We start from the raw sequence: 26,043 nt of genomic DNA, 5'->3' as shown, positions 1-26,043 counted from the left end.
TATTGTATATACAATTGACATTGGAAAACTCCACTGAGCATGAAAATCAGTCTCTTCAACAAATGGTGTTGGGAAATTGGACAGCCACATGCAGAATGTTGAAACTGGACCATTTCCTTAACCATACACAAAAATAAATTCAAAATGTGTGAAAGACCTAAATGTGAGACAGGAATCCATCTGAATCCCCTAAAGGAGAACATAGGCAGCAACCTTTTTTACCTCATCCACAGCAACTTTTGCTAGACAAGTCTCCAGAGACAAGGGAAACAAAAGCAAAAATGAACCATTGGGACTTCCTCAGGATAAAAAGCTTTTGCACAGTAAAGGAAACAATCAACAAAACTAAACAGCAACCTACAGGATGGGAAAAGATATTCACAAATGACATATCAAATAAAGGGCTAGTATCTAAAATCTATAAAGAACTTCTCAAACTGAACACCCAAAAAACAAAAATTCCAGTTGAGAAATGGGCAGAAGACATGAACAGACATTCTTCCAAAGAAAAAGTGGCTAACGCACACATAAAATAATGCTCAACATCACTTGGCATCAGGGAAATACAAATCAAAACCACAATGAGATACCACCTTACACCTGTCAGAATGGCTAAAATTAACAACTCAGGAAATAACATGTTGACGAGGATGCGGAGAAAGGAGAACCCTCTTACACCGTTGGTGGGAATGCAAACTGGGGCAGCCACTCTGGAAAACAGTATAAAGTTTCCTCAAAAAGTTAAAAATAGAACTACCCTATGATCCAGCAATTGCATTACCAAGTATTTACCCAAATGATACAAACATAGTGATCTGAAGGGGCACCTGCACCCCAATGTTTATAGCAGCAATATCCACAGTAGCCAAAATATGGAAATAGCCCAGATGTCCATCAACAGATGAATGAATAATGAAGATGAGGCATAATACTCAGCCATCAAAAAGAATGAAATCTTGCCATTTGCAATGATGTGGATAGAATTAAAAGGCATTATGCTAAGAGAAATAAATCAGAGAAAGACAAATACCATATGATTTTATTCATATGTGGAACTTAAGAAACAAAACAGATGAACATAGGAGAAGAGAAGGAAAAATAAAATAAGATAAGAACAGAGAGGGAGAGAAACCATAAGAGACTCTGAACTATAGGGAACAAACTGAGGGTGGCTGGAGGGGAGGTGGGAGGGGGGAATGGGTTCATTCGGTGATGGACATTAAGGAGGGCACTTGATGTAATGAGCATTGGGTGTTATGTGCAACTGATGCATCACTAAATTCTACCCCTTAAACTAATAATATACTATATGTTAACTAAATTGAATTTAAATAAAAAAATTTTAAAAATCAAATGTAAAAATCAGAACATAAATTTATATATGATCAGCATTTCTGAGAATTTAGTGATATATCCAGACCTGAGGTTTAATTGGGATATCTTTGCTCTTAGAACAATTTTTGCAAATTTAGAAAATAAAATTCTGGTAATCAATACTAATGTTCTTTAAGATAATGTAATATATAATAATATAAGATATTTATATATTTCTTTTATCTTTGTGTTTCTTCAAAACATCTCAGATTAGTGCAAGGGAACTATAGTTATTGTGTTGCAAATTATTGGATCCTTTTTATGATATTGACAGAATGGGTGGAAGAAAGTATAACGAGAAAGTGAAAGGAAAGAGATGGGAAATTGAATTTACTTTGCATGACATTTGATTTGAAGTAAGTTCCTGCAGCCCTCTCTCATGCAGAATTTCGTGGCTGCATCTGAATTTCATGATAAAAGGCACCATGTCAAATTAACAGTATGTGTCAAGAGTAAGGGAGAGAAGATGAACATTTTGTGTGGGTAGACACTTTACATCATAATACAAGGAAAAGATAGGTATAATAGAGAGCCAGATAATGGACTTCCAAGTTAATAGTAATTTTAAAAACATTGTTATCCTTACCTCACATCTAAACACATAGCCTCTTCAGTAGGAATTTTCTGTTGCTATTTTTATACAGCATGATTCTTCTTACCTGTTCATTTATGATTGGCCTAGGCATGAGCCAATATAATACCCTTTCTTGGGAAATTAGAAGAGAACAAGAGAGGATAGCATCTGCCCAGATAGATGGACTTGTAATATGCAAAACTAGGAACTATTGATATCCATATTCTCCCAAATATAAAAAGGAGGAGGGAAAGAATCATGCTTCCAGTTTCAAGTTTTCGTATAGAGCAAAGAATAAAGCAAAGAAAGAGAGGTCAGAGGGATAAAAAGCCTTCTGAATCCCTGTTTCCTTTTGTTTTGTTTTTGAAGCAAATTGTATTCTTACTAGAATTACTATCTTTTTCTTAAGCTAGCTTCAGCAGATATTCATTTTTTTGCAATGAAAATTTCTATACACTAAAATAAGTGAAGAGTATGAAAAGGTATGTAGAAAAGTTTCCCTTCCAATCTTAGAAGAAAAAAGAAAAAGGTATGTTAGAGAATTAGTAAATATAAATGCAAGATACATACCAAAATCAATCTTTGGTTATTAGGAATCAGAAATGTTGGGATTGACACATAATTTTATGTCTTAAAAGCATGTTTTATTTTTCAGATCAACTAGATGAAACTCAGAACTTCATTTTTTGTCCTTTGTCTCTTGTTTATTTATTTTCTTGCCACTGCAGATTTGAGCATTCTGTTTCTCCGGTCCACATTTTGGAAAACATGATGATTCATAGCTCTCAAGTTTGCATGTAATATGTCCGGTTATGTGGAGAAAGAATGTTCTTTCTTCAGTTCCTTTTCCGGTTTCCCAGGAAAGGAAGTCATAATAGCCCTGCCTCAACCAACCAACTTCCTTGGCCTATAGTCCCCTCTTTGTTTTCCTTTGGAGAGCACCATGTAGCAGGTGAAAGTCCTACCAGGAGTGTGGGAGGGGGTGAGAATTACAGAATTGTTCATGACAGCATATTGGAGCCTTTTCATTCCCAGTAGATTTAATTTAACATCTTGACAAATAAGTTTCTTCATTTGCAAAATACATAGGCTAAATTGCATGCTAAAAAGCAGCCATTAACAATTCATTTAATACTGGGTAGTCCCTGTGTTGATCTGTGTTCTCTAACCATAGAAAATGATTAAAACATAGTCAAATACATTATTCCTCTTTTTTCTCTTCAAGCTTTGGATTATTATATTTTTGCATAAATCAAAACAAAAGCTTTATAGAATCTTGGAAATGGAAGTAATAATATTTACGGAATATGCACACCTTTTCTTTGTTATTCTATCCGTGATTTTTTTACAGGACATTTGAAAATTATTAAATAAAATAAGTGCTTTTACCAGTAAATATAAATGGGAGTCAGTATTATTGATGTCTATATGGTGAAAATAAATGTTTTCCATATGAAACCCCTTCCAAAATTGCCATTAATTTATCCCTAACCAAATATCCCTGATAAACAACAAATGATATATAATGAATCGTTATATATCTAGAAACCTATTCAAAATGAAATATTAACTTTCTGTTTTAATCATCACAAACTAAAATTTACTTACACTTATTAGCGTGCTTGTCTTTGAAGCTTGGTAAAGCCTTATCATGTTTGCTAAAATCAGAGTCTTTCAGAAAATGGAATAAATGAATAGATCACTAGTATCATTTTCTGATAAATACCCAAGCTGTCACAAGGTGTTACATATTATGAAGATATAGAAATAGCATGCTTGAACCAATAACTCTAATAATCCACAGAGGAATATCAGTAGAAAAAATGTGAATGTTATTTGAAATAGAAATGCTAATATGAAAAATAAAAATGTAATTTTTCAGACAATGTAATAGTGGTGTGAATATGAATAATGTTTACAAGAAAATATAGGAAGTGTTAAATACCAGATGTTAAGAATGATTTATATAGTTTCACATAAATATCGTCAACTGATCTTTGACAAAGGAACAAAGGCAGTTGCAATCAAGAAAAGATAGTCTTTTCAACAAATAATGCTGAAGCAAGTGGACATTCATGCAAAATAATGAATCTAGATACAGCCTTTATATCCTTTACAAGTATTAACTTGAAATGAATCACATGTAAATGCAAAACACAGCACTATAAAATTCCTAGAAGATAACATAGAAAAAAATCTAAATGACTTTGGTCATGGCAATGACTCTTAGATATTTAGATAAAATAGCAAAGGTACAACCCATGAAAGAAATAATTGATAAGCTGGACTTCATTAAAAACTTCTGTCTGTGAAAGATACTGTCAAGAGAACCAGACAAGCCACAGACCAGGAGAAAATACTTGCAAAAGACACATCCAGTAAAGGACTGTAATCCAAAATGTACAAAAAATAATTCTTAAAATTCAAAAGAAAATGGACAACCTAAAACCTAATTACAAATGGGCAAAGGATGTGAAAAAACACCTCATCAAAGATATATAGACGGGAAATAAGCATATGAAAAGATGCCCATTAGGAAAATGCAAATTAAAACAAAAATGAGTGACCACTACACATCTATTAGAATTGAAAACACTGACAACACCAAATACTGGTGAGGATAAGAAGCAACAGGAATTCTCTCTCGTTCAGTGCTGGTGGGAATGCAAAGCAGTACGACCACTTTGGAAGACAATCTGGTAGTTTCAAAATTAAACATTCTCTTTTTATATGATCCAGCAGCAATCACATTCGGTATTTGCTTAATGAGTTGAAAACTTATATTCATACAAAAACTTGCACATGTATGTTTATAACAACTTCATTCATAATTGCCAAAACTTAGAAGCAACCAGGATGTCCTTCAGTAGGTGAATAGATACATAAACTGTGATACGCCCAGACAATGGAATATTATTCAGCACTGAAAAGAAATGAGCTATTGAGCCATGAAAAGACCTGAAGGAACTTTAAATGCATATTATTACGTGAAGAAGCAAGTCTGAAAAGGGTACATTCTGGAAAAGGCAAAACTATGGACACAGTAAAAATATCAGTGGTTGCCAAGGATTAAGGGGTAGGGAAGTATGTATAAACAAAGCACAAAGGATTTATAGGATAGTGAAACTATTCTATATTATATTGTAATGGTGGATACACGTCATTATACATTTGTTCCTATCCATAGGATGTACAACAACACCAAGAGTGAATCGTCATGTGAAGTATGGACTTTGAGTGATACTGCTGTGTCAGTGTATGTTCCTTAGTTCTAACAAGTGTACTGCTATGCTGCAGATGTTGATAATGGAGAGGCTGTGCATATGCAGGACCGGGGGAATACGGCATTTGCTCTTCTATTTTGCTGTAAATCTAAAGGTGCTCTAAAAAATAAAGTCTTAAAAAGTTTTCAAAAAAGGAAAAAATGATTGACAAAATCCATCTAAGTCAAATTTTATTTATTAGATTTAAAATAAGGGACTTTTGAGTATCAGCACATAAGTACCAATATAAAATTTTTCAATTAACATTTTTTCTGTTTTAATATAGCATTCAGGTATAAGAAATACATTGAATGAATTAATACATATTTTTCCTATGACTGTATTCATTCTTAAATTTTTTAGCATATTAGCTGTGAAGCAAAGAAACACAATTTATGTTCTGCATTTGTTCTTACTTGAACATGAAATTATATGTTACACTTATTAGATACAGTTAGTAAAATCAAATTTCAAAAAATATTGCAACATCATTAATTAAATTATTTTTAAAACAAAGTCCTTCTTTCTTAAGGCTTAGGCAGGTCTATTCCAAAATTCAAAGAAGTGAATATCCCAGGCTAAAGCAACCTTTAGATAATGTCAACATAAAGCCAAATAATTATGTCAATATTGACAATTAAATGTTTTTATTGTTAAAAATAGAGTGGTATCTACACTCACTATTTCCGTCTTTTATTATGTAAATTTAATTTTTGAAGGAAAAATCTATTCAGTATTGATTTTCATACTATAATATATATATTTTTCCATACTATAATATATACATATATATTCATATATATGAATATTTTAAATAGATTATATGACAATAAACTATCACCAACTAGAAATAAAATCATGAATAAATGTGAACAATTTTAGTATTTTTAGTTGAAATAATGATAAATATTTTTCTGCATGTTTCTAAATTAAGTCTCAAAATGTTCTATTTTGAATTGAAAATATGAGATTCCAAAGAACATGTAGTCAGATATACACATAGTATCACCAGCATGTCAGTTAAATGGGATAGCTTTGTCTTTGTTGTTCATCTATTTTATACATTATTGCACATCCCACAATTATAATCAGGCTTGGTACATGGTAGATACCAAATTAATGCATAAGTGAGTATTTGGATAAATGAATGAATGTTTATATTTCTGGCCAAAATAATTGACTTTTATATCTGTCCAACTTTTAGATTAAAAACATGAAATAAATTAAATTCACATTTAAACCTGGAATTTCTAGCAAGACAATTTAATTCAAATGTTAGCAATATGACACCGTATGATAAAGGAAAACTCTTTTGTTACCAAATGCCTAGAAACACTGGTGATAATAAAATCTCCTTTTAATTGCACAGGTAAATTCATTACAAAATGAAGATTATCTCAGGGGCCAACTTGTAAAGTCGCAGAAAGTATAGTTGAAGAAGTTGGAAGTTATTCTCAGGGCATTAGCCTATCCCAGAACATACTTTGTAAAGCCAACTGATGCTTTAAATTGTGTATATGTATAACTCTGATAAAATAAATAAAATTCAATGTATTTGGAGTCAATAATTATTATAAAGAAAATAAAAATAACAGAAAAACAAAGAAGGAAGGAAGGAAGGTAGAAAGGAGGGAAGAAACCCAATGCACATGACTCATATTGTCCTTACTTCAGATGTAGAGGGAAGTAACAAAATTCAACATTTTATAAAATATTTCATAAATAAACATTTTATAAAATAGATCCCAATGATACAGCTGTCTCTGGAAATGGTAAATTAAGTGTCTTTTCTGATTTGTCAGTGTCCATTTATACTGATGATTTAAAAATAAATCACCTGAGTTTGTCTTACAGACTATAGGGCTTCTCCTTCAGGAGAGAATGCTATCCTGTTTACCTTCATCCTGTATTAAATGTGTTGGAAATAAATTTATCCTCATCATGCCTCCATCTAGACTTTGCCTTATGAGTTTGGGACACTCTCAGAGTTTGGAGAAAAACAAGAGTGAGGGTAAAAGTGCAAGGTGAGATTCACACAGGTCTGATAGTCTATCTGGGCTCTCCTTCAGATAGGTGAGATGCTGCCTGGTTGACCTGGGAAAATACATGTACATTCAATAAAATAACAAAACTGGAGTGAGAAAATTACCATTACTTTACTGAGGGTGACTAGTCAGGAAATGGGTACTTAGCATTAGATGGTAACTAAAATTTGCTAAATCATGGTGAGAGATTAGATCACATTGTATCACATAGCTCTGATTTCAGAAAATAATATGATTTCAGAAGATGAAACAGATAGTGCAGGTTAACAGATAATGGACTCACCAGAGTCCAGTAATTGAAAAATAGGAAGTACAAGAAAAAGAAATGAAAATATCTAGGGTTACGTGTACCTTACTGTGAAAGACTATGATTAGGATGGGTAAAGTATGAATGAAGCCACAAGGAGGCTGAGGACTACCAAGACACCTGTGACAGGCAAGTTAAGCAGGAGTCACCGTGAATAAAATCAATGGGAATGAGAGTGGTAGAAAGACATGAGTATGTAGTGAGAAAAATCATTTCAGAATTGAAAATAGAAGAAATACAGCATTTCTGATAAAGACATATTTTAATGTTGTTTGTTGGTTGTCTAAAGTACAGTGAAGATTATTATAATAAAAAATTTTAAGAAACAGTGGGACCAGAATTTTAGAAGACTCTTAACTGCATTTTTAAGATTTCAAAAATGATGATAGAGGATGAGTTCAAATAAGAAGATTGTGATCCATGAATAGAAATTGTTGAAGGAAGTGGATGAGTGTCTTGGAGTTTGGTAGACGGCCTCAGTGAGAAAGATGATAAAAGTGTTATCAGGACACAAATAGCATGGAAAGGAATTATTGGAAGATAAAGGATTTGGTGGAAGAGAGAACTAAAGCATATTCGGTTCCTTTGCCAAAGTCATCAAATATTAAAAAGACATTAGAAGAAAATGCAGCTTACTTTGGAGAACATCTCAAAAGGTATAATAAAACTAGAAAAAATGTTCAATTAATGAGCAATTGCATATGAATAGAAAAGTCAAAATGATGAGGGAGTTGTTCATGATAAAGATGTTATCAGAGAGGAATTCAAAAACTTAAGTATAAGAGGATCACGTTCTGATACGCTTTATATTTAGACTTTGATTTAGTACCTCAAAACAAAGAACCATTAAAATTTAGCAATTTGCTGTGCATCACAACATATATTTATTTTTTTCATTCAAAGTTAATAAGGACAGGGATCCCTGGGTGGTTCAGTCGGTTAAGCATCTGCCTTCATTCAGGTCATGATCCCAGGGTCCTGGGATCAAGTCCTGCATCAGTCTCCCTGATCAGCAGGGAGCCTGCTTCCCCTTCTGCCTGCCGCTCCCCCTGCTTGTGCTCACTCTCTCTCTCTCTATCTCTGACAAATAAATAAATAAAATCTTTAAAAAGAAAAGTTAATAAGGACATAGTATTCTACCATGCTTTTATAATGTCTAGCAATTATTTGAACTTTGCCACTGGCATAGTAAAAATTCAAACACACTCAAATAAATTTAATATCATCTATGCATAGGATTGGAATAGGGTTAGCAGTTAAATATGTGTAGAATTATTATATGAAATTTAGAGTAATTTACTTAAACTGATAGATTTGCCTTTGATTTTGAGAACATAATATTTTATTACTGAAAGATACTACATGTACCTATTTTTTAACAAAATATAGGTTTATACCACTTATGATAGCTTTTTCATTCTCATAAGTAAATATGTAATAAGACTACTTAAGATTCTACTATAACCTACTACTTTCGGAATTAGATAAGTAGATGCCATTTGTAATTAAACCTATTTTTCTAGCATACTAAGTATTGTATTAGGATTCATAATTAACAATCACAGTAATATAGCATACTAAGTATTGTATTAGGATTCATAATTAACAATCACAGTAATATTTTTTTTTTGTCATTTTGACAGCAAACCACAAGTTCCAGTTGAATGGCATTTGAAGTTTATGTAACAGTATACTGAATGTGATTACTTCTGTTAATGATTCACATGGACTTGAATTTAAATATCTCATAACAACAAGATTCAGATCTTTGGGATTCCAGGCAGGTTTAATCCACAAACCTCAGTAACAATCATGTATTACTTTTTGTAGATCCTTAAATTTATTTGAGTGTGTTTGAATTTTTACTATGCCAGTACTATAGATTCAGGGAAAGGGAAAGAAGTAGGGATGATAACACTTTCAATATTATTCCAAAATAGGCAAAAGCAGTATACATTGATTCCACCTAACTGCATTTTCTGAATAAACTCAGTTTAAAAAGAGAGAAAGTATGAAAGTTAAAGCTGAGTTATCATGAAAAAAAGAAAACTTACATATACTTTAGATATTTGTTCTTTTTTTAAGATTTTATTTCTTTATTTGAGAGAGAGTGAGAGAAATCACAGAGGGAGAGGAAGAGGGAGAAGCAGACTTGCCGCTGAGTATGGAGCCCGATGTGGGGCTTGATCCCAATTCCCCGGGAATCATGACCTGAGCCAAAGGCAGACACTCAATGGACTGAGCCACCCAGGCACCCTCACTTTAGATATTTGCAAAAAACTACTGGCAAGCTTCATTATAATCCTAAATCCATGCAGGATAAATATATTTTCTACAGTAGTCATTTCCAAATTATGCTGCATGTCAGAATCATATGGAATCTATATTACATAAAATACTGATGTGCAGCCCTTTCCTTTAGAGATATTTATTTAACAGGTGTTAGAGGACTCAGATTTTTAAACAGAATCCTCTAATTATTCTGATGCTTAACAATATTTCAAAACTATTGGTGTATCAGTATACTTAACTGGTAGTGTCATAAAATTTTGTTAACTTCAACCACTTTTAAAATATTTGCAAGGAGAGTTCCCATGAAATCTTCCTTTAAATAAAAGATGATAATTTGACAACAGCTTTATATAATCATTTTTAAGGTTTTTTTAGTATAATTGACACACAATGTGACATTAGTTTCAGGTGTACAACATGGTGATTCATCTTCTCTATACATTGTGTTATGCTCACCACAAGTGTAGCTACCATCTGTCACCTTACAACACTATTATAATTGCCTATATTCCCTATTCTATGCCTTTTATTACTGTGACTTAACTGACTGAGCCACTCAGGTGTCCCCACTCATGTAGAATTTAAGAAACAGAACAAATGGACACAGGTGAAGGGAAGGAAGAGTAAAATAAGAAAGCCAGAGAGGGAGACACACCGTAAGAGACTCTTAACTATAGAGTGCAAACTGAGGGTTGCTGGGTGGGGAGGGGGGCGGTGAGAGGAATGGGCTAAATGAGTGATGGTCTTACATGTTGGGATACATGTTGGGATAAGCACTAGGTGTTGTAGGTGGGTGATGAATTCTGGATGCATCACAGGATTCTGCTCCTGAAACCAGTGGTGAACTGTACGTTAACTAACTTGAATTGAAACAAACAAACAAACACCTAAGCAGTAATAATGGCTTCAAACTCCACCACTGTCATATCAGAGAGAAACAATTAAATTAATCAATTTCATAATTAAGTAAATAAGGTGGCAAATACAGTGGTAAGACTATAAACAATGTACTATATTTCTTCATGTATTATATGGCATGTAGTCCTGAATAGTTACAAAGTCATTTGAGATTAGATGAAAAAAAAAGGTGCTGGATTTCTGAGTTATGAGTTTATATTAAAATGGAAAAATGTGAAGAAAATGAAAAATTTAAAAAAGGATTAGTGCCAGCCTTTCACTGTGTGTTTGTTCATTTGTTGAACAATTGTATCTGTTATGGGTTGTACATTGAGAGAAGTCCAGGGAATATAGCAGTTAGTAAAACAGGCATGGCAATTGTATTGATAAATTTTTACTTCTTTACCAAACATAACAAAACTGAGTTGCTTAATAATTTAGCTACATTTTCCTCGAGATCTTTACATTTTAATTTTGGGTGATTGGATCAAATTTAATTAAATAAGCATTTATTAATTTCCAATGATGTGAGAAATGCCCTTTTATTTATTTATTTATTTATTTGAGAGAGAGAGAGAGAGAGAAATCATGTGTGGGGTGGTGGGAGGGGGGAAGGGACAGGGAGAGAGAATCTTAAGCAGACTTTCCCCTGAGTGCCGAACCTGGTGCAGAACTCGATTTCATGACCCTGAGATCATGACCTGAGCCAAAATCAAAAGTTGGTCACTTAACCAATGAAGCCACTCAGGCTCCCCATCTCTTTTCATCTTTAAATTTTGATGTTTACATGTATTTTTGAAATATTATATCGTGCCATTGATGTACATTTCCAAGCGTACCAATTATTAACTGATAATTTTCATGGTTGCTAATGAATTGAAAGATTGAATTGGCAATTTTTATTATTCTATCCAGGAAATAGAATGTGCAAATTTGGTAACAATATAAAAATGTATGGTTAAAAATAGACATTATTAAAATTACCTTTGAAATAGTATATAGTTAGAATTCAACAAGTATTTAATGATATGAATGAGTTTTAATTGAGAAATATTTTATAGGAAATTAGCATGCATATTCACTCAAACAGTTTCCATTTTATTCCTAGTTTTTTTTTATTTTAAAAATATGTAAAATCAGATAAGAGGGGAGATATAACACTTTCCTGGGAAAAACAGATATTGAGGTCTATTTTGTGCAAATATTCCAACTGGCATCTATGAAATAATCCAGCTGAAGAATACCAGGCTACTGGACAGAGCATACAATTGGGAGACAAGTGACCTGAATTTTACTCCTGGAAGTGCTACCATATTATAGGGTGATGCGTGGCAGACCAGTTATTTACTTATTTTTAAGTAAAGTGGTAGAATACTTATTTATCTATTTTTACTTATTTACTTATTTTATTTTTTACTTCAAGCTGAAAAATAATATTTTTATTCTTAATTAATTTGTTCTCAGGGAATATAACAAAAATAATTATCAAACACAATCTTGTCAATGCAAAATGCTTTATAAATAACACATGACTGCTTTTGAATTGTGACTTGAAATCAGATACTTCAAATACCATTATTCTGAGTACGCACATTAAAAATTTATTATCTTGGGGCGCCTGGGTGGCCCGGTTGGTTAAGTGTCTGCCTTCGGCTCAGGTCATGATCCCAGGGTCCTGGGATTGAGGCCCTCATTGGGCTCCTTGCTCGGCGAGGAGCCTGCTTTTCCCTCTCCTACTCCCCCTGTTTGTACACTCTCTCTCTCTGTCAAATAAATAATAAAATCTTTAAAAAAAATAAAATAACAATTTATTGTCTTTGTGACTTTTAAAAATTAATTCATTTTTTAAGGAATGCTTTATAGAAATTAAACATTTAGTTTAATTGTCCAGAAATAATAATTTTATCTGTGTTTATGCAAAAAATTATTATTATGTCAATAGCTTCCCATTGGACTTTCTCAATACTCAACAATGAAAAGAACAAATGCAAAAAATTTAAAGCCACAGGGGCACCTGGGTGGCTCAGTCGGTTAAGCGACTGCCTTCGGCTCAGGTCATGATCCTGGAGTCCCGGGATCGAGTCCCGCATCGGGCTCCCTGCTGGGCAGGGAGCCTGCTTCTCCCTCTGACCCTCCCCACCTCATGCTCTCTCTCTCTCTCTCTCTCATTCTCTCTCTCTCAAATAAATAAATAAAATCTTAAAAAAAAAATTTAAAGCCACACACTGATTGTATCTGGATCTTCACATTTGCAAAATTGTTAATACCAATACAAAATAATTTCTTTTTTCATGTTTATATCCACTCACATAATAAAGGTAACTATTTGATATATACATAGAGCTGATGTCCACACCACCACTACCATTCACCACACCTGCACTCAGAGTACTATTCTCCCAAATACATGTTTAAAAATGTTTTTGGATGCCATGATCAACTAGGACAAATTGACTATGGGAATAAGTATTGAGATTGTATTTATAGATAGGGTTTAATGAGCATGTAAACTCTGGCAATTTGTGCTTATATAACATTATCAATACCTGCAGACTGAGGTTACATAATTGGTAATAAAAATTTATTTATCTTTTTTCCTAAAGATGTCTCTACTTTAATGACAACTAATTTAAACAGAAAATGTTATATTATTATCAACCTCACAGGGAGTTTTGAAGATTTGAATGAATCCACGCAAAGTGCTTAGAACAGTGTTTGAAAAAGAGTTCACTTTTAATATTATTACTATAATATGAATATTACTTTTTTTCATTTTTGGCTCATGTTGAACATGTTACTACCTAGTTATTTCTAGTTGCTTTGATCCTTTGGTATTACCAATGAATGGGGATGATAGAAGTGTATTTTATATTGAGTAGTAGAGAATATATATATGTATATTTATATATGTATATACATATATATATGAGGCTTTATGTTTCTTTTAAAAAGGTCATTAATACATCTTTATTTTATTTTATTTTAATTCTGGTTTTGGATAAAAAGGACAGAAGAGCAAGGGAGAATTTGTATTTATAGAAATTGTCAAAGAACGGGTTCTCTTCTTTCAGGTCATTGCTTATGATCGCAGAAAAAAATAGCTATTGAGAAGGAAATAAAAAACATATCTCTAGAGGAATGTGCGCCACATGTTTAGAAAGAAACTCACTGATTCACAAGGGCTAATAAAACTGTGAAAGAAAATATTTTACAGAACAGCTGCTTAGACACAGAAAGAATAACAGTGAGTGCATTAATTTAAACAAAATCAAGACAAATCACAGGGAAGCGAAAGGCAGTAGTTTTGATCTCATAGAGCTCATAGGCCAAAAATTGGATTTTAATAGAATCCAAGGGGACTGAACATTTTAACATAAGGATGTAAATATAATCTTACGGTAATACTAAGTATGATAGGATAGGATTTATAATTGAAACATCCCATAGTAAGTCCATAACTTATAACCAAAAAAGGCCTTGATAGAGTGAAGAATAACTTGTTATGAAGGTATATATTTTCATTGGAAAACATAAATCTGGGACTGCAAAAAATAAAATACACTAAAGTGGAGCCTCCTCTTCCAGTCTTCTGTCTAGGATATCTCCCCGGACAACCCGTGTACCAGTAACACAGGATTACTCCCCCTACTCTGATCATGTAGGGTTTCACAATTCCAAAAATTGCTATTGTATTTTTCTTTTATAATGCACTACAATCAATAACTAAATGTTCATTCCATTTTTACATTTATACGGGTTAATGCTCTAAAGGTTTCCTAATGCCCTTCTCCTCTTCAAAAACAACACAACACAACACAATAAAAGTTCCATGTAGTGTTACGTAGATTCCAGTTTTTGACATATCCATAAACCTGCCTTGCCTGTTCAGTAGAGCTTCTGAGGGGCAATATTGTAGTCATTTACTTCATGACTATTTGTACAGATATGTGTCAGACACTCTGCTAGGTACCGAGGATACAGGAATGGAAAACATCTTGGCACATGTGAGGGAAAGAGTGAGCCATCAAAGTTAGGGCTAAGAGAAAACACAGGTTGGTGCTAAAAAATCTTGGTAGGTCAAGGATTGGAAATTTTATCCTAAATGAATGGAAATGCATTGAAGCATTTTAAGATTTGAAATGTCACAACCAGATTTGCATTGGAAGATGAACAATGGATCTATGAAAGGGAAGAGGAAAGGTTAAATATGGACAGAACAATTAAACAATGATTTTTAGAAGGCTACAAATTAATAGTTACTAATTTAAACACCTGGAGAAGGATTGTGGCTGTATCAGTGGAGAAATATGGATGAATTCAGGAGTAATATAGTCGTAGTCACACATAATCATGCACTTTCTCATGATGCTTCCTGCAATGGCACCCACATTTTCCTTTGTCAGTTTGGTGAACATCTAGTTATTTTTCAAGACTAAGGTCAAGCAGTATGCACAAGATTCAGCTTATGGGTGATTCCAGATCTCTACACTTGAATTCTTGTCTGGTCAAACCTTCCCAGCATAGAATTGTGTAATATGGTAATATGAGTTGCTGCTGTGGCTACTGCCGCAGCTATTGCTCCAGCTGAGGGGTCTCAGAAGCCCCTATTCCTGATCCCTCTCCTTGCTTCCAATTATACCCTACAGAGTCACACCTCACACAAATGTTCTGGCCACTTCTTGCCTCCAAATCTGGGGCATCCCTATCACTCCTCCAGCATGAGAAGTAGCAAAATTCAACAGGTAATCAGCATGCTCCCTGGAAATTTTGGAGAATTACTACTCATGGTAGCAAATTGTGATCAAGGGGAGATGAGAGGCAATTGAAAAGGATAACTCTTTCTTCTCCCTCTGCTTCACGAACCATTCACGGGGCCTTTGTGAAGATCTCTGGGGAAATAAGAAAAAAAGAGCTTGTCAGAAAGTTAGGGTCAGCTTTTTTTAATTTAATTTAATTTTATTATGTTATGTTAGTCACCATACATTACATCATTAGTTTTTGATGTAGTGTTCCATGATTCATTGTTTGCATATAACACCCAGTGCTCCATTCAGTATGTGCCCTCTTTAATACTCATCACCAGGCTAACCCATCCTCCCACCCCCCTCCCCTCTAGAACCCTCAGTTTGTTTCTCAGAGTCCATCATCTCTCATGGTTCATCTCCCCCTCCGATCTCCCCCTCTTCATTCTTCCCCTCCTGAGGGTCAGCTTTTATATGTTCTTTGAGTCTATCTCCTCCATTCCTTCCCAGGCATTGTACTTCCTAATAAAGTTTTATTAATAGGCTTCTGTCCTTCTGTCTTCATTTTCTAGGGATCCTAGTATAATTTCCCAACTCCTCTTCAGTGAAGTTCATCATGGTTTAACTCTAGGTAAGCATGGGACACTTCTTTGTTCTTCCTTTTATGGAACCCACATAGATATCCGCACAATACCTATAAAATAGTATTTTTCTAATTTTAATTAATTTACTCAGGTATTTCTACTAAACATTAAGTTCTTTGAAGATGTTGATGCCTCTGACATTTATCACAGGATCCCCCTTCCCCAATGCAGTAAAATATTTAACCAATATTTGCAGAATGAAGGAATAAATTCAAAAGGTAATACAGTCATAGAAAATGTTACTCTGGGAGTTTAAGGTCTAAAAAATGTTTTTCTCCCCTAAATAACTTATGCTTCTTTTTTTTTTTTTTTTTTTTTTTTTTTTTTTTTTTTTTAAATTTTTTTTTTTTTTTTTTTTTTTTAAAGATTTTTATTTATTTATTTGACAGAGAAAGACACAACGAGAGAGGGAACACAAACGGGGAGTGGGAGAGGGAGAAGCAGACTCCCTGCCGAGCAGGGAGCCCGATGTGGGACTCGATCCCGGGACTCCAGGATCATGACCTGAGCTGAAGGCAGTCGCTTAACCAACTGAGCCACCCAGGCGCCCAATAACTTATGCTTCTTAATATTAGAATCTCAAAAGTATAAATTAATCATCCTCTCCTTTTTGTTTTTTCTTCTTTTAATTTTTATCACACACACAATGCTTTCTTCCTTAAATTTCTTAACTTTCTTCAAATTTATAGAACCTTTGTTCTTATTTTGCCTTATTTATCACTCCTATTTTCTCCAGTGCTTTTCTCATTTAGGGAAAGTATAAATTATTAACACTGACAGTAACATTGACAAACTGGAGTCTCTAGGGATTATTAAATGTTGAAAAGCCCTGTAAAATAGGTCACATAAAGGATTTTCAAAAGCAGTGACTATTTTTTCAACAATTCCTAAGATATGATAGTGTCATTTGTTGAAGAGGAATAAAGAAACCCATGTACGTTTCAAATAACAGAAACATATAAATAACTATTCTTAACTATAGAAAAAAATACCAAAGAAGATATTAAAAACATTGCTGAATTATATAAACCCATTCCACCCAGTATGGAATCACTTTTCATTCCATTTATAATGTTGATGTTATTTTTCTTCTTTATAATTTTGGCAGTAGAGAATCTTCTACTACAACCAGACCAAAAACATAAAAGAACCTGAAGCTCTTAAATAACTATAATTACAATCATTTAATTTGTTTTTTTTTAAAAACAGCTTTAAAAAGAACTTTAGCCTGATTTATACATTTAATTTCTATTTCATAATTTCAGTACTTTTCTTATCTTAATGTGACATTGTAAAACCATGAGATTATGGACATTGTGAACAGAATTAGTTACATTCTCAGAGGCCTCTTTTCAGAGAATTTACTACTATCATAATTAAAACTGATGGGTATGACTTATGCCTGGGAATAGGTTTTCAAAGAAAGGTTAAGAATTAAAATAATGATACATTTTAAAATGGGAGAACAGACCATAGAATTATTTCCAATATTTCAATAAAAATGAGCAAGTGCATCTTTGCCATTGTGTTGTTCTAATCACGAGAGGTCAACACATAATTCAAATAGTGGTTAAAATTTAGCATTATCCAAGCTGATAATTCATAATTAGGTCTGAGTCACTAGGCTCTTTGTCCCCCTACCGTTTCTTTGTTTAAAAATAAATATGGTTACTATAATTTAACACTTCAGGATTAACATGAGAATTGCTCAAAGATTATTTTAATTGTGTAGTGGTTGTTCCTACAGTTCCACTGAAACTTAATCATTGGCAAGGATTTGTTAAACTAGTAAAAATCACTCTACATTTTCTGACATTCCCCTCATCACCTCTACAAATAGATCTGCCAGTCACTGAATCATTTCAAAATGAGGAAGAAATAAATAAATCAGTGAACCATTGATGCCTTAAATTTTAACTCATTCAGTCTTAATTGGTTTTATTTTGACAAAATTTGATGACTTCAAGGAAACTAAAATTTTCCTTTGCCTCTGGACTTGACTTCTTATGCTTTACCTTCTTAGTGAGCACATGATAATGTGACTACAAGTGTCTATATTGAAATATCCACAGGAGAACAGGCATGGTGGATATATCCATAAACCAAGATATACTTTGCTAGTTCAGAGGTTTCCTGCCAGTGATGCTCTAGTGAAATCATTTTCCCTCTATCTCCTAATTAGTGCAGGTTAAATGGATTTTCTTATTTTGAAATTTGTTTGTTGCTACTTGGTACTTCAGTTATTACTATTCATTTTATCAATTTAAATGAAATCAGAATGTACTTGATAGCATGATTAGACTTCTGAAAATGATAATTAAGCCTTGGAAATGGATCATGCCTCTACAAATGTAGAAAACATTAATTATTATCATTTGAGTGATTTTAATTCAATATAACTTCTATCTCTTTTAGTAATCGTGTGTCCTTTCTGGTCTCCTTTATTCTTGATTTTTTTTAAATGTCATATAAAGACAGATTGTAATGATTTTAATTCCATTAAACATGCACTTACCGATCTTTTCCCAAAAAAGTACTCCCCCCCACACACACTTCTGCCACTTCCATGGTGTTTGATCAGTTATTGATGTAAACAATTTTAAAAATCTGCTATTTATAGATTGCTGTTTTATGACTATATAAAATTAATTTTGGTGAAGGCCTTTTGATAAAAAGAAAATGTTCAACCATTCCAAAAAGATGTCCACAGAGAGTTCTTGTGGTCAGACCAATATCTTGTCCAGAGAACTGCTCCAGGACAGCACTACCCAGAAAGATTGTGACTGTGACTCAAAACATTATCTTTCAGAGCAGCACCACCATTTAACCTAGAAAACATGTAACCTGGGGCGCCTGGGTGGCTCAGTCCGTTAAGCGACTGCCTTCGGCTCAGGTCACGATCCTGGAGTCCCGGGATCGAGTCCCGCGTCGGGCTCCCTGCTCGGCGGGGAGTCTGCTTCTCCCTCTGACCCCCCCCCCCTCATGCTCTCTGTCTCTCATTGTGTCTCTCGCAAATAAATAAAATATTTAAAAAAAAAAAAAAAGAAAAGAAAACATGTAACCTGCCAAAGCTACTCAGCGGTTACCTCCCATAGCCCTAGAAATTCTTAATACAAAACCCAACAAAAATAACAAATAGCTGGGGCGCCTGGGTGGCTCAGTCGTTAAGCGACTGCCTTCGGCTCGGGTCATGATCCCAGGGTCCTGGGATTGAGCCCCACATCGGGCTCCCTGCTCTGCGGGAAGCCTGCTTCTCCCTCTCCTACTCCCCCTGCTGGTGTTCCTGCTCTCGCTATCTCCCTGTCAAATAAATAAATAAAATCTTAAAAAAAAAGAAAAATAACAAATAGCTAATTTTGGGTAATGTAATTATATCGGTTGCACGAAATAGTTACCGCACAGTTTCAAAACTGCATGAACTCTTTCTTCTTAGTCCTAAATCCCACTGGTCTGCCTAAATTCTAGAAAAAATATCTTAATTTTGTCCTAGTCTTTCTTATTCAGAGATTTTTATAAACCATCACTAACTTTAGAAATGACAGTCCATTGGGGCGCCTGGGTGGCTCAGTCGGTTAAGCGGCTTCCTTTGGCTCAGGTCATGATCCCAGGGCTCGGTCCCTGTGATCGAGCCTGGCATCATGCTCCCTGCTTAGCAGCGAGTCTGCTTCCCTCTCCCTCTGCCCCTCCCTGTTGCTCATGCTCTCCTGCACTCTCTGTCTCTCAAATAAATAAATAAATAAATAAATAAATAAATAAATAAGATCTTCAAAAAAATTACTAACCATCTAGTTGATAATCTCAATATCAGGAATTCTACATCCAGTTGAAAGCAGCTTGAAGGCTTCTCAGAATGCAGAAAATTTTGTATAAAACAGAGAGGTCAGGTTTGGCCCATGACCACCTCTTTAGAATTCAGATGTTATTTGATTTTGTACTTTCTTGTGGCACACTGGATGATTTTGGGAGTCACCAGGGATATGTTTCCAGAATTCCTTTGATTAAATCATGTTGGCAAGATATGTCCTTTTTCATAGCCCTCACCCTAACAATGAGGGTCTATATCATATCTTCTTGCTACTTTGGGCCATTTGTTTATTTGATACGCTATGCTCAGCTCTGGTTATTTAAGCAAGACAGCATGAGCTCAACTACCCTCCTTGCACCTATTACAACAGAAGAAACCTTCTCATCATTTCCAGTTCAAACAAGAAAGGCAGAGGTTGCCTGCACTCCCCTCTGTCAGTTTTGCCATGTGTGACTTATTTTTATATTCTGGAATTATTATATCCATCTATCAGTTTAATTACTCAGCAAATTCCAGAGGAAAGATGATCACCTTCCAACTTTGTGAAGGGAAATACTTGGCCATTCATAATGAAAAGGATGGACCTACATCATCATTATCATTGAAAGCAAGGCAGGAGGAGAGGCAGAAAAGCTAAACATTTTTTGTTTGTTTAAATCAGATTTCATGAAACCTCATGAGGAAGAATATGTTAAGGGTATATTTAGCAAAAGTTGGAGTATTTTGTGTTCTGGCTTAAGCAGCAGCTTCTAGAGGCAAATCTGCTCTGGTTAATGGTCTTCTCATTATTTTCCCAAATTACATAATATTGTACACTCAGCCATGGAGTTCAGACCTTCATGATTTTATGTTATATGTATTCTATTTACCCTTCTTATAGTTGATATTTAAGAGTGATAAGATTTGGAGGTTTTGTCTGAAGTTTGACAAGGGTGAAGGATGCAGACATCATGTTATCACTCTAAATATCACAGAATCTGAACATTCCTCAAAATAAGATATGTAGAGACAGATCAGGACAAATATCTTTTAAACAGGGGCCAAGTTTGTAGTGATAAGCCGACTCTTTCCTGATAAGAGTCTGATTGCCATGGTATTTGGAGGGACTTAAACTGGAAAGAGAATAAAATGCTACCATGAGAGAGATTGGAGTCACACTGAATGATATGACCCTGTTCAAAATAAACAACTTAGAATTTTAGTAGGAAATCATACATACACTTGCAAAGAGGCAAAGATGACACACACAAAAATCTAATTTCAAAGATATTCTGTCTTCTCTCTTTTTGCACATGTAGCATAGTGTACACTGTATTCCACAATTTCTTTAAATAACAATATATATAGGAAATAATGTCATACATTTATATTGTTTTCAATCTTTAGGTATTATATCAATGTTATAATGAGTAGAGAACATATAACAATTCCAATAGGAAGTTTTGGTCAAAGAAATGTACAATTATAATTTGAGTTGATTTTAGAAAATTCTATACAAAGAAATTGTATTAACTTATACTCCCATCAATAATATTTGAGAGTGACTTTTCCTCCACAAACTGACTAAAGAGGAGTATTATATCTCATTAAAATTTTGATATGTATTTACTTAAATTAAAATATTGAATACTTTTATTATATACTTAGAATTTTTTCTCTCAAACATTTGATTGATATGGTACATAGCTCAATGTAAGATGAGAGCTATGGGTCCAACTACATTTATTCTTCCAAAAAACTACCGAGTTGTCACAAAACTACTTATATGAAAAATCAGTAATGTGGTTGCTTCTAAAATTAACTAGTTAAAACAATAGTTTTCACATATTAAAAACAAACAAACAAACATGTTTTTGTATATTACCATAGGAACCTCAAAGATAAAATAATATTAACAAGAAATAAGTGAATTTTATATGAAGACACCTCTATGTTTCTAAATCAATAAGATGACACGACATGGTTAAGTTGAAAAGTATACTATGTTCTGGACAAACAGTAAAAAGATGACAATATCCAGCGAAGTAATACCAATAGATAAACATAATCTCAAGTAAATTAACTACAGAATGTTTTTGCCACTCAATAAATTTCTTTGGAAAAATAAACAAGCAAGTATAGCCAGAATAAAAATCTCAAGAAGAAAAGTGGTAAGAATAACCAAGATAATAAAGCATGCTGGAGCTATGCTGTGGAGTTGAAATGAAACAGTGTGGCACAGTCATATTACTTGATAGTTCAATGGAACAAATTCAGAAAATAGAAAAGTTCCATAATCCCCAATGAAATTTTAGGATATGAGAAAAGTGACAACTTGATTTATGAGGAAAAACATGGATTATTTAATAAATCAAGCTCCATTTCAGGGGCATATCATTTCAGAATTTTTACATTAGTATATTTTTGTGGATTTTAAAACTGATTTTTCTCTGTTGGTGGGTATCAATTCCATAAATAATTTTGAGCTCCACCTAAATACATTGTGTTGTCCCAGAAATTATTGGGGACACAAAGAATTAGATATGCTATCTCTCCAATGAAAACATCTTGGGTAGCTAAGTAGTGTACTATTTAAATTCTTATACAATAATTTAGGGGTGCCTGGGTGGCTCAGTTGGTTAAGCGACTGCCTTCGGCTCAGGTCATGATCCTGGAGTCCCTGGATCGAGTCCCGCATGGGGCTCCCTGCTCAGCAGGGAGTCTGCTTCTCCCTCTGACCCTCCCCCCCTCTCATGTGCTCTCTCTCATTCTGTCTCTCTCAAATAAATAAAATCTTTAAAAAAAATTCTTATACAATAATTTAAATATAAATTTATATGTATAAACACAATGCCATAGAAATATTATCAAAAGTGTTATTGTCAGAATTCCTAAAGCCTTCGTTTTCCTAAATTCAATGGCAATTTATGTGTTTTCACAGTATCCATTGTCTGAGCTGCATTTGATGCAAATGAACACCCCTCCCTCTTTTTTTTTTTTTAATTGGGCAAAATGGGCAAAGGGGAAGGAAAACACAGGCTTCCAGTTATGGAATGAAGAAGTAATGGAAATAAAAGGCACAGCATAAGGAATATAGCACTTGATATTGTAATAGCATTGCATGGTGACAGATGGTAGCTACCCTTGTGATGAGCATAGAATAATGTATAGATCTGTGGAACTACTATGTTGTTCCACACATTGTGTGTCAACTATACTCAAATAAAAAAAATTACATTGTGATTAAATGCTCATAATATAAAATTTACAATTTAAATTATTTTTTAGTGTCCAGTTCTGGGACATTAAGTACGTTCATGTTATCACCCAACCATCACCACCATCCAGCTACAGAACATTTCCATCTTTCCAAACTGAAACTCTTTACCCATTAGACATTAACTTTCCATTCACCACTACTCCCAGTTCCTGGCAATCACCATTCTTTCTGTTTCTATGAATTTGACTACCCTAGGTATCTTAATCAGTAGAATTACACTTTCGTGTCAGGCTTATTTCTGTTAGCATGTCTTCAAGATTCATCCATGTAACATGTGTCAGAATTTTCTTCCTTTTTAAGCCTGAAACAAATTCTATTGTATGTATATACCACATTTTGTTTATCCATTTCATCAGTCAACAGGCATTTGGGCTGCTTCCACAGTTTGACTGCTGTGAATAATACTATGAAAATATGTGTGCATATATATCATTGAGTCCTTGCTTTTAATTATTTTGTGTATATACCTAAAAGTGGAATTTCCGAATCATACAATATGTTATATATATATCATTGTGTGATTGTGTGTGTGTGTGTGTGTGTGTGTGTGTGAGAGAGAGAGAGAGAGAGAGAGAGAGATTCATTAGAAAGAATGGGGAAGGAAGTGATTGGCAGAGCCAGAGTCTGTGCAGAATGTTCAATTATCTCAAGTTCCTAGGTTTTGGTTGGGTTTTTTTTTTTTTTTCTAGATCAGCTTAATCTCCCTCACGTATTTCCTTATGTGAAAATTATTTTTATTATATACACATCTTTAACCCCAAATTTTCCCATTTATGGAGGTCTTCAGCATCTCCTATTCTAGAAGTATCTCTGAGGGTGGTAAGGTTTTGCTATTATTAAGGGTCCCAGAAAAGTGTAATTATCACTCCAAGCTTGCAAATTTAGGAAGCAAGTTCCTTGGATACATTTTGTTTTCTTCCCTGAGCTCTAGGAAGAGGCAAGATTACTTGCTGCTTTCATGGAACAGTGAGTACAGCTTTTCTATCCTCTAATAAGTGGAAGAAGACAAAACTTACTTTACAAAGAGGGACAATTATGCTTGGAAGATAGGTGTGAACTGGTGCCTGTCCTGAGAGAACCACTCTATATGGTCACTTTGAAGTCACCTTAAAGCCCTAGTTCTATAAAGGTTCTCAGTCCCAATTCCCTGCTTCACATATACCCAGACCTTTCATAATTGTATTTGAAGGGCAGGGGGTGGCCCTGAGGTCAGCAGTGCATGGACAAGGGAAGGGAAAGACCAGAGACTCTAACATAAAACTTATATGTAACAGCTAGCGTCAGTCTGCCTGGTTTTAAGAAAGCCTAGATTGGACTCTGAGCAACACCTTCTTCACACAAACTCTGTGCTTCTTGGCATCCACACATATTTTTCTAGTATCATATTTATTGCATCACATTATAAAACACTTTTTCATAATATTTTCTCACTGAGACTACCAGGGCTTTTAATATCTCCAGAATATATATTTCCATTTTCCATAAGACTAAAAAGTAATATCAGTTCTAAAAATATCGACTAAAAAGATTCTGCAAAAAGTAGAAGATGAAGAGGACTGTGATAGAGAGAACAATCAAAAGGAGATGAATGAGCAGGAAGAGGTGGTTGAGGATGACCCTAGTGTAGTCAGAGATATAAAAACTTGGAAAAAAAAATAGTGCAGTCTTTTCTGTATCATGTTACCCTCAATATAGGCCTAGATATTGGAAGAAAATGAGAAAAGCCATTCCCAAAGGAGTCAAGTGACTGCCTGCCAAATCCCATGTGTCACATTTCCTTGATTCTAAGACACAGTTAATGTAAGATGAACCATTGATTTAATAACTGCCTTGAAGGGAAAAGGAATCACTATATAGATGTGACAAAATGCACCTGATTTCACAAATGCTACAATGTGAGAAGCAGATTGGAAGTTGCATTCTACAAAGATGAGCTCAGGCTGCATGGGGAGACATTATGGACAAAAAGCAGAATGGTGAACACGGGAGATACATTGGATCTTCACACTGGAGAAGATGAAGAAGCAAGAACAGAGATAATAATGATGTGCATTATCCTGAAAAAATTTTAAAAGATGTTTGAAAAACATCTTATTTGTACCTAGGAATGACCATACAATGCTCAGAAGTCACAGAATAATTTAAGAAAGAAAAAAATTTTTAAATAAGAAAAATCTTATAATTCAGGGATATTGAAATACAACTGTAGTGCCTGCATGTAACATATTTTAAAACAATGCAGCTTTATTAATTCCAGATACATACAGTACATTTTTTAAAGAAATAAAATAATGTATGTAATAACTTCAGAACATGGGCCAACAAAAATCCTACATAGAAAAAAAAAAAAAAAACCAACAACAACATTATCACTTGTATCAGTGCAAGGTGAGGTAAAAAATTCCAATTACTCTGAGAAAATAGACAAGAAGAAATCTAATGCATGTTCAGTCCTGAAGATACAAAATCTGCTTAATTATACTTCCAAGCTGTTTTTGAACAATACCAGATGCTTTCAGTAATCTGTGTTTGATGCACAGTATTCATGTTGGTATGATATATTACTCAGAATTTATGAAAATTAGGAAAAAAATTAAAAGAGTTTGTACTCAGATCTTTCAAGTGTGAACCAGAAAGGTAAATTTTTGTTCAACTTACATTAATTTAAATTTGGGCAGCCTTTTTTCCCTTTAGACTTGTCTAATTTTCCTTTTATTGTTCTAGTACAGGGAAAGGGTAACCCTGAATCCCTACATCACTTTCTCTTAGCTAATTCTGAGGCTCATGTACAATGTGGTGAGAAATAAGTTTCTTTCCAAACATTTTATTTATAGGGGAACA

The 26,043-nt window shown here is 33.9% G+C and overlaps 1 pseudogene; it reads left to right on the top strand.

Moving 5' to 3' along the window:
* The first annotated feature begins 8,082 nt into the window (after positions 1 to 8,082).
* Positions 8,083 to 25,274, top strand: LOC110590555 (annotated as a pseudogene).
* The last annotated feature ends 769 nt before the right edge of the window (positions 25,275 to 26,043 follow it).

Source organism: Neomonachus schauinslandi, chromosome 9, assembly GCF_002201575.2.
Source record: "Neomonachus schauinslandi chromosome 9, ASM220157v2, whole genome shotgun sequence".
Lineage (NCBI taxonomy): Eukaryota > Metazoa > Chordata > Mammalia > Carnivora > Phocidae > Neomonachus > Neomonachus schauinslandi.
The sequence above is the reverse complement of the archived record's forward strand: the minus strand, read 5'-3'. Positions and strand labels throughout refer to the sequence as shown.